The sequence below is a fragment of the Syngnathus leptorhynchus genome, chromosome 9, assembly GCF_054491065.1.
Source record: "Syngnathus leptorhynchus isolate UIUO chromosome 9, UIUO_Slep, whole genome shotgun sequence".
Lineage (NCBI taxonomy): Eukaryota > Metazoa > Chordata > Actinopteri > Syngnathiformes > Syngnathidae > Syngnathus > Syngnathus leptorhynchus.
Genome location: NC_141203.1, coordinates 8,301,112 through 8,312,474, shown reverse-complemented (window position 1 = coordinate 8,312,474; position 11,363 = coordinate 8,301,112).

The following is an 11,363-nucleotide window of genomic DNA, read 5'->3' as shown; positions in this document are numbered from 1 at the left end:
CTAACATGTCAGTGGCACAATCATGACAACGGCCCGATTACAATGTGATTTTGTCATTAGCGGCTCAATTAGCAAGCGAGCTGCACATAACTGGGGATGGCAGGAAGAGCTGAGAATGGATGAGCCACATTTAGAAAAAAAGCCACGCATTTGGCTGGTGAAGTACGAGACACACACATACGCGCACGCACACCTACACACACAAGGGAGATTTAGACAATTCATTAAAGCCAGTCAGTGTTGAGCCAGCGTCATATTAAATGGTTACTTACTCTCAAAGAGCCCCCCGGGAGTTGGAATTGTTGCCTTGCAAATAGATTAAAGTTTACATTGAAAAAGAGAAATGGAATTGGGGTGGAGGGACTGGGAGGGGGGGGGTGGGGAGTGTTAATCAATAGCATAATGGGCTAGTGAGAAGTGGCTGCCTGCTGCCTCAAATGAAATTACCATATTTTTAATCTTAATTTTCCACTCTGTTTATCTGACAGTGAGGATGTGCAATCCAAACAGATAATGAGACAGTGGGATATTGACAGAAGGGGAGGGTGGAGAGGGGCGGGGGGTGGGGGGGGTCCGTAGTGCTTGTTTCAGTGATTAAACAGCGTGATCGGTGATTACTTTGTGTCGCCGTGTCAGGACGGCGGCCAGGGGGACCTCGTGGCAGCTGGAGCACCTGACGCAGCATTGACAAGGAGGTGGGGGGGGGTTCCACAATGGGGAGGGGAGGGGGCCTTCTAATGGCACTATCTACATCACAGTCAGCATATTATTCCTTCTGCTCTCCGCCTGATAGCCGCTACACACAAGTTTGCACAATAAGTATTATGAAGCGGAAGGATACCTGGGAATAATGGTGTCATTTATAAGGCTGAATAGGTGTGCAAACACACGTGCTTTTTATGAATACACTCAGCACAATGCCTGAATAAAAATGACAAATATTGTCACTTAAACTCTATTTACTGACGTACACTCGATAAATGGACGATAACGCAAACACGCTCGCCGATTGTTTAAAGGTTTGTCCCGGGCGTTAACTTTCCGCTTTGCCAGCGCTTTCTTTTGTGATAGCTTTTCTTCTTCCGTTTGACAAATGGGAACAAATTGCACAAGCGTCTGAATGGCGGCAAGTTTTAGGGAACGTCGAGAACTTGTCGAGGGGAGACGGAAAGCGAGAATGAGCGAGTGAGTGAACGAGATTTCGACAGGCTGCGCTGAAATTAGGAGAATCGACTATGGCGGCTTTGTTCCTGGTTGGTGACACGGGGGGTTGTTAGACGGGGAAGCGTCGCGCCCCCTAGAGACTTTGCCATACTGTGTCTTTCTAAAAGCGACTACAAAGTGGATATGTGACAAGTTCCCAAGGCTTGATTTGACTCTGCGTGTGTGCGAACGTGCGTATGTGTGTGGCAAAGCTAAACAAACAACTAGAAAATGCCAGTATTTAAAATAGGTTTGTGTTGATGGTAGTTTGTCAGTTTCGAACTTGGTGAGTATAAATGCAAGTGGGCACAATATTTGCAATAAAAGCTCTGGCATGCCTCAGCCATGATGCCTCTGCCCTGGTCAAATCGATAAATGGTAAAACTTTGCCTGATTTTTCCATTGGAAATCATGGAAATAGAAATGACTAACTCTAAACTATCAACATCATTTTGTTCTTTCACTTATTTTTAAAAATGTGTCTATGAGCAAGCTGATCTGAATATTGCCAGCTTGTATTGCCACAATGCGACTAATTAACATAAAACCCACCCCCACAACTAGTTTGTGCACCCGTGATGTGATCTACTAGGCAAGGCTAGGTGAAGATGCAGAGCCACTTTCAATCGACTGACTAGACTGTACAGTCATCAAAAGTGCTTTAGACTCACTGAGCCGAAGTCTCGTGACTTTGCCAACATAAAATATGTATACTCTGCTTATTATAGTGAACGTTATCACTCTTTGATGTTTGCCAGTTGATGTCCTCCAGTGCTTTTACCAGAACCAAACCAAGTGGTCCCTGCCGCCTTGGACTAAACTCCACAGTGCATGTAACCCCTTTTTAGAAGCCCTCCCAAACCCTCCAAACAGATGTAAAAGAAAAAAAAAAACACTTTATATGAGCCTTAAATCCCGAGCCATGCTCCGCCACCTTCTAAAAGTGCCGTTTGATTCTCCCGCCTGAGAGGGAAATTGTGGGGACAATGGCCCGAAGGGGGCTCGGCTCATCAGTAAATAAGGCTTATTGCTTCAAGGCCTTTTGCTTATTGGTGATGTCATCCCTTTGTTCAAATTTGATGAAGCTTGGGAAGGGGATGGGGGATTCAACTATATGTGTGTATGTGTTCCAAAGTAGCTCCAAAGTTGCTAACTCCCCTGCAGACTTTGATATCATTTCAAATGTATGACATTTTAACTGCGACATTTTAAATTGAGACTTCTTGGTGGCAAACTAACCGGAATGCACTTCAAAGTTCCATCGGGCTTGGAGGGGGTTTGATGTGTGTGTGTGTGTGTGTGTATATGATGGCTTTTTACTCAAGGGAGGCCATGAGAGCGGTCGATGGTGTGTGCATGTAAACGTGCAGCTTTGGGTCAAGGTGGTGACTGTGTGTGTGTGTGTGTGTGTGTGTGTGTGTGTGTGTGTGTGTGTGTGTGTGTGTATCCCTCCGTCCGTAGCCTCCATTATTGTGCGCTTGCATTTACGCGGGTCCAAGGGCCCAGTGTGTCTTTTCAGGTTACGTTCTCATCATTTCTCCTAATGTAGAGAGCCACAGGCTTGGTGGCAAGCGCACAATGCGCCTGTTGTACGGTTACTGTCAGCTCTCTCAAATAAGGCTTCCTGTTCATTAGACTTCTTTTCACCTCGCCACAATGCGCCGGCTTTGCGGCAATGGCCAGTCGACGCCCATCTCTTCAATGCCATGTGAATAGTTCTAAATAGTGTTTATGCAAGCCATTGTTGTCCATTGTGCGTCTGGTCTTAATGCACAGTGATTTGCCTGCTTTTGTGCCCCCCCCCCCTCCCGAGACATGATCTAGCCCATGTGGCTTCACATGCATGCCGGTAAACAGACTAAAAAGTTAACTCCGATGAGACAATGCTGCTGGATGCCTGATAAAGTGGGACATGCAAAGACAACAAGGAGCTTTCACGTTCCTTTACAAATTGGACAACTCCAATCGGGTTGGAGAGGATTTAAAAAAAATTGGCCTCTTGGACTTTTTATTTTAAGGAAAACTATACCCATGCTGTATATGTGCAAATATTTTTCATTATTTGCAACTAAATGCTAAGCTGTGCATCCAACAAAACTGCAGCTCTACTTAAGCGGACTATCGATTTTTAAAACGCGAGACCCCACACGATAAAACCAGTACTATACTGTGAGGTGTACTCAAAGCGACCAACAAGACAACACATGTAACCACGTCTTCATCGGCCACCACGAGTCACCGTGAGATGTCTGATATAGTACCAATAACAACCTGTGAAGGGCAGCATGGAGCCTGTGTGCCACCGGCAACAGTCGGACCACATTACAAGAATCACAGTTATAGGGACATGCAGGAATCAGGACTTTTCTGACTTCAATCATGAATGCGTAGGAATGCTCAGATGCTCAAATTCAGCCAAAAGATTTTCCATCATAGTATGTGGGTGGAGTATGGCAGCAAAGTTTGAACGATGCACCGGAAAACACAAAACTCAACACAAACTCTGAGCTACACTAAACATCATGTGCGCAAGTTTCTCAAATACATTTTCCTGCTTTGCACATTTTAACAAATACAAATTGAATAAAGAAAGACATCTTAAGTAAATGAGGTATTAAACACTTCTGGGTGGCCATTACCCCCTTCTAGAGAAACATGTAGGAGACCATGGAGAAACTCGTAAATTAAAAATGTGTAATTGTCAAACATCATAATCCTAGAAATTCCAATTAAAGCCCGAGCTGCCACAGTGCGTCTTGCACTAACTCCACAGTTAAGTTTGATGCGGCTGCTGCAAGATTAACCTGACGCTATCGACCTCACATCTGATGCGGAATGTCTCCACCGTGGCTCGATTTATTTAAACGCTGTGTCTTTATTTTCAAAACCATCGGTGTGAAAATGGCAACGCGGCTCAGCAGCTAGCTTCGATAATCTGACACACATCACCATCGAAGAATAAAAACGTGTTAATCTGGATGATAATGTCAAAAATGATCCAATGGAAAGTTTACGTCTCAGTAGTCCCGTCAGTTTTCTGTTTTTTGGCACTGGGAAGGCAGATATTAATTATGAGGCTTTTGCTTATCATCGCCAACTAGTGGCCTGGCATGCATATTACATTTATTATTATTACAGTAAGTGGTAAGTATGAAGAATAATTTCCCATATTTGCTAGAATTAGCAGAACAACAGGTATAGTTATACTCTTCAATGCAGTAAAATTTCTATAAACATAAACGTTTCGAGCTTTCATACCTTTCCGGCATTGTTCTCTAAACCATCCACACGTCACCTCCAGAAAGTAACCGATAGGTCACACCATTCACTCCTCAGATGAACGCACAAAAAAGTAGAAGCTGAAGGCGGCACACATGACATGATGCTTGTGTCAAAAAAGCAGTCAAGAATGCACAAGGAGGTGGGACGGGGGGGGGGGGGGGGGAAATGATGCTCTTAATGCATGGCGGCTGATTACAGGCGAGACGTAACTGATAGTTGGCTCGTTATTGTTGTGAGATTTGGCGTGTGTATGTGCGGGATGGCCTCCAGCACCCTTCAGCCAAACCGAGTGGCGGGCCAACAAGGAGAACGTTGGGACATAGAGATCCATCGGTGAGGCTAGTGGAGCCTCAAGGTGCATTTCCTCAACAACGATTGAGTCAAGACAGAACTGCTTTCTTTTTTTCTTTTAAAGTTTCATGTCGTCATAAAAAAAAAAGACCAACGTCAAGTATGTGACAGTGTTTCTTTAGTTAAAAGTGTCTTTCATTGCTCATAAGCGCTCGCTGCTACATTTGACCTCCATTAGCCTACCAGCTGTGTTTCACATTTGATTTAATAGAGCGCAGTCATGAGGTAATTGGCCATCCGCTGCCGTCCTCCTCTGAGCTACTTTTCTTTTCACACCCGCCGCTGACTTGTATTGCTGCTGGCTGATATTTTCATTAGAGGCCTCTTTATCAAATAATGAAATAAAGAATCTGCGTCCGGGCCCCGTCGCTATTACCTGGCGAATCCGAAAAGGGCTTCCCGTCTCGTGTCTCGCCTCCCTTGCCTGTTAATTTGCTCGCCTGGTGCTACATACTAATGCCGCTTACGAGAGGACAATGGCACACAATAAGCCTTTTTGCGTCCCGCCTAATTAATAACACAGACAAACTAGTTAATTGAAATTTGAGCATCCACTCGTTTGACTTTAGAATAATACAATCGGATGTGTTGTTGTTGTTGTTGTTGAATTGCTCTAATAACTTATTCTTGTTTGTCACATTGCCATCGATTTCTGGGATGGCGAGGACGTATAAAAGAAAGAATCGTCTTAGCTCGAGTAAACAGGAGGCAAGATATTCAACCTCCCCGACATTGATTCACACTCGCGCATTAATATTCGCCCTCCTCCAGATAATCACAGCGAGGCGTATGATTTGTTTTCATTGATTAAGTGACACCTCGCCGCGCGGTTATTAATATAGTTTGCATTGATATTATTTCTGCATTAACAACGCGACGAGCACGAGAGCGAGAGATTGTACACGAGATGCAAATGAGCAACGAGCGAGCTGTAATCAGCGCGGCTTTTGAGACAAAATCTTTACAACTCTAATCAATCTCTGCGGACGAGCTTTACAAACTTTTGAATGGCGTCGTCTTTCTTTTTTTTCCTTTTTTTTCTGAAGAGGCTGCGCCCTCCTGTCAGATAGCTGGCATGTTTTGCAAATTAAAAAGCCTTCCAGGAATATGAATTAGGTCGCGCAAGCCCGACCGCCGCTTCCATTCTCTGGCGGCGAACATTTCACTTAACAGGAATTCTTTGCAGTTAAGGCAATCACACCGACAATTCCCACCTAGCGTGGGGCCGCCGTGTGCACAAAAAGACACAATCTGGCACCCCAGTATTCCATTTTTTTATATTTTTATTTTTATCACGGCTCTTTTGTCGCATGGACCTATGAACGGAAATAGCTAAACAAAATAAATACACGGATGGGCTGTCGCTGCCGCCTTTATGCGGCGTTATTCCGGCGCCAAGAACATTTCTGAAGTTAACGGTATTTATGCTCCCGCGGTGATGGTCACAGTCTGTCACACTTGATTTGCATCTGCATGTCCGATTAACAAATATGACATATTCCTAAGATCAGGCTCCTAGCGCTCCAACCACCCACCACGGCAATTAAATGTCTACTAAGCTAACAGGCGGAACACACATGCCTGACGCAAGCATATCAAGCGCCTCTCCTCTGGAGATGTTGTGAGTTCACAGAAACCATCTCGGCTGAACAGGTCGACTTAATAGAAAACAATTCTAGATGAGAACCACTCAGATCTGATCAATCCAAACTGCTTATTATTATTATTATCTCTGTCAAGGCTCTCGCATTTGCTATTCTTGGCTCGGCTAAAGCGTTACTGCGAGTCGATGTCATCTAGCTTTCATTTTATCCGAGGCGGCATCTCAAGGTAGAGCGATTGTCACCAAACTAAACTATCTGTTCTGCTTCTCGGAACCACTGACCGCCGGGGCATAGCCAATATGGAGGCTAATCCATTCTTGTGTCTATACCACGGGATGCTTATGGAGGCATATTCGCTTAGGGCAGCCATGCAAATTATTACTTACTGCCCTGTAAGCTGATAACACAAATTAGATCCCCATTAAAGTTGAACAATATATGTAAAATGAGAGAAGATGTGGCAAGTGATACCTTGGAGCCATGCTTAAGTCGCACGGCACTAAAATATGCCTCGTGCTGGCAAACTTCAAAAGTGGAGAGATGTTTATCCTCGGGATTGGAGGGCTTCATAATTGTAATCTCCTGCGCACAGAGGCAGCTGCCAGGTGGAGGGTAGCGCAGCGCATGTTTATGAATGGGAATCATTACGGCGACTGGGGAGCGTACCAGCACGGACCAGTGAGACAGAACTTTTCTATCCGAGAGCTCTTAAAAGTTTAGAGTGGAGGCCGCGGCCATTCATCAAGTCCAATGTGGGTCATATTGGAGAACAATAGTCCCGTTAATTCCATCCTGCCACCTGAGGGGAGGACACGCAGGGGCTTTGGCACGACTCCCTCGCCGCGGCCGCCACCTTCCTCGACCTTTTTGCTCTTATCTGATGAGCCGCTTTAATTCGTTTGCCAAACATCTCGCGAGCACGCTGGAAGTGCTGTTTGGGGTGCGATAGACCAAAGAGGAAGTGCTTCAGAAGCTCATTCCAACCCTTGTTGTCTTTGAGTCCCTTTTTTTTTTGCTCCTCTGGCCGGCTGATAGGATTCATCTTAAAACCTCCCCTTTGTCCGGCCGACCGTGCGGTCAGCGTTTTTGTTTTTTTTTCCCTTCTCTCTCTCGCCCCCTTTGGACTGATGACTTTGAGCGCTCGGCGTTGAAAGAGATGAGGACGAAACACAAAGGCAAATTAAGGGGACAAAAACACTCGCCATTGTCCCATTGTGGAGGGTCACAAATCGTCAAGTAAAAGCAACACAGCGGTGGTTGAAATGTATTCGCCTCTATCCCGTTGACCCCCAGCGTCCCCCCCCCTAATTGCCCCCTCTGCTCGCCTCTCTTTATATTCATTAGATTCATTATAGGCCACAAAGGATTGCCAACAAAACAGCTTGTGATTTTAGTTGAATTCGTCCCCCCCTCGGAGGCCTGCGGGGAAATTAAAGTAGGTGACTATCACTGGAGGGGGGGGGCAGGTTTGACACATCTGAAGCTTTCACTGATGCTAATAGCCAAAGCGTATCCAAAATACACAGGAGCTGACCTCAAACAGATTGCGGGGGTTCAGAATCATTAGTTTGCAAATGAAGCGCGAGTACACGGCTTCAATGGCGGAATCATCCCACTCTCAACCTTTTGATTAGTGTTTGTCAACTCCCCCTTTTTTCTCCCTCCCACTAGCACGCCAGAAATTAATAAAGCAGACATAGCGACACTTTGCAACCCGCCGTCTCCAAGCACCTGTTAAACAAATGCACTTAAAGGCAGGAGTCAAATCGCAGCCATGTTGAAATTGCTGTAAAATCTTCATTTAGATGACGTCCCCGGGGCCCGCTCATTACTTGAGATTTATATAGCATTAGTTCTGCCTCGCAAATGTGCCGCGCGCGCCATTCCACCTCAGTGAAATATGAAGAGGTTTGATAAAAAGCCGACAACAGATTTTCTCATTTGAGAAGCAAAAAAAAAAATATGCAAAACCTTTTAAGGGGTTCATTAATTCAACTTGTGGCACGCAGCAAGTTCTTTGGCCTAGAGCGCCCGATGCGGCACGCTGCGAGACGGCTGCCGAGAACAAGCGCGCCGCCGAATCAGACGACACCTGCAGATATTCACTTTGAAAGCTGGTTATGGAGGTCATAAAAGCTTGTCAAAACCTTCAACGGGATTTATAACTATTGCGGGAGTGTGTGCTTTCAAGCACCTATACAAGCTGCACATCAGAAAAACGGTCTGATGTCTTAATTCCCATTCCTCAGTTCTTTTTCCTGCTCACGACAAACATTTGTGTGGGCATATAGAGCTCAATCATATAGACGGGTAAAAAAAATAAATGTAAAAAAAATTAGCATTGGCATCTGACAGCCACTAGTCTGCTTAAGTATCAAATTTAGGGCTGGCAGGAAAAGGAACAAGAACAGTTACAAGGAAGTCAAAGTCAGACAGCAAAAGGATATCTGGAAGAAATAGAAGAAAATCCTCTATATGGAATAGAAAATACGAGTTGGAAGGGACTTGTAGACAGTGCAATCACTGTTCTGTATTCAATATAAATAAATAATTCCCAGCTCTCTATTAAATATAAAAGAGCCCTGGATAGGGATAAAGAATAGGAACTTAAAAACAGGAAGACTTAATATGAAGTATAAAGCTGCAAATGACAATTACGCAAGGGAAGTGCCCCAAAGGGTTGGTGATGGAGAGGGGGGTCTTCTTGCACCCCCCCCCTACTGAGTTTGTCTGTTTCTGTGGCCAATCTGTTTTGTTCTCGCTCCTTTTCAATTTGTTTACATTTGGCCCCTACCAGAGAGGACAGTCTATTGATTTATTGTCCGCGCTTCCTGAAAGTGGCGTTAAGAGCGCACAGACCACCCCGAACCCCATCTTCGGGTTCTGACACCGTGTCCCTAGATGCTGGCCCCTGCTACAAGATGAGGAAAAGTGCGGGGGGGAATAAAGGGACCTCACAAGACAAACGCGGACTGAGAGACGATGACAGTGTAGCCTCGTGTGAATAGTAAACTCTGTGGGACGTTTACCTCCCACGGAGGAGGGGGGGGGGGACAGTTATATTTTTTTTCTCCAAACACATTTATTTATATATCCACACAAAGTTTGCATTCATATTTTGTGACATCTCCATTTGCAGATTGATATTCCTGAAGCACCTGTCTGAAATTGCACACGACAATCTCAAAGAGCGAGAAAAGAATCATTCCCGACAAAAGTTCAACTGGCATTGTCACGCGGCCTTTGGCTCCAGATAAACAATTTCCCATGAATATCCGTCTGGCCTCTTCTATCGAGCCATCACAAAAATCGGGACGCGTCCCATACTGAGCCTATTGTAGTCCATTAAAAGAAATCCTTCCCTGTGGCAACCATTTTGCAGCTTTCAAGTAGATAAATTCCTTCCAAGAGGGATAAGAATGCATTTCTACAAAACTGCATTAAAGAGTAATGTTTGTCAGCGGCTCAGATAAAAACTTCACCATTCTTTTTTTTTTTATTCCTCCCCTCAGAGGCAGCGGCCGCAAATGCATTGGCAACGCGTAAAGCCGATTGGGGGGAGGCTGCCCACAGGTTAGCAGGCCTCATTTCCAATCTGTGACAGCAATATGGGCGGACGACGCGCGCTCCATCCCGATTGCTCGCGTCCCGACACGAGCCGCGGTCACTCTATATATGGAAATCTCTGTCTTGGGGGCGAAATAAAATAAAATTAAATAAATAAAAAGAGCTGAGATTGGCACCTTAACCCCACCGCCCTCCTGAAAATATGTTTTAGTCCGATACATTATACTAGCGCGAATTATTTATCAAGACGATACAAGCTTGATATTTCCCCCAAATAATGAGATGTTGAGGTGGCAGCTGGAATGTTCCGGTCCGGTGAGCAGCATCTATGAATGGCGGGAAATGAAGTAAATACGGCGAGCTGGGACACAACACGGGCGGAATGTGAACGAGCCCAATGCTTTGGTGGCACCGGACGGAATCATTTCTTTTTCATGGCTCTGCTTTTGTTGTGCGGAGAGCAGCATCACATCCCAAATCAGAAATGCTTTAATGCATGATATTAAAATGCCAAAATACTGCTAGCGCATTTGTTGGCGGGAAATGGATCTATTTCATCAACAAGGGAGAAAAATGGTGAAAATGAATTTTGAAACTTTGTGTGAAAACTGATGTAATGCATTATATTGGGAGGTCAATTGGTAAGAGGATTAAAAAAAAAAAAAAAATCTCTGTCACCTTTACATGAAATAAACCTTTAAATGAATCCTAATGTCAATCAAACCTGATCTTTTTTGTTCTACACTTTTACAGGCTTAGCCAGAATTGTGTCTAGTGAACAATAAAACTTTTCAAACTATTTTCCTCACTTTGCTACGTACAGTCACCGGAGCCATCAAGTACCTCACACATTAAGAGACTTTTCATCTCTCAAAAAAAACAAAACAAAGCATAAAATAAGGACCGGCGCGCTAAGTCGAGTTGAAAGAGGCCACCTGTCGACATGCAGCCTTCATGGAAACAAATTCACACAGTTGTAGCAGTCAGACAAAATCTATTCACACATTGTGAATGCAGCCGAGGCGCGTCTCTCCTTCTCACTGTGTACGGCAAAAGACTTGAAAGAACACGACGAGTGTTTTAATTTGACGCTTTTCACTCGTCAAGGTAAACCCTGACGTTTTGCTCTTTTACCCCTCATTTAAACACACACGCAACATGAAGTCTATTCACTGCTCCTGCTTGAGTAGTTGAATGCGGGGTACAACTCATATTGTGTTGCATTTTGAAATAAATTGCTTTAGAGTAAGTGCTTACAAATTTAAATACGACCAAATAGTGACAAAACTTACAATCAATTTAGTGCTAGCTGCATTCTTCATCGTTCATATTGGAAATATTATTTACAATTTTAAA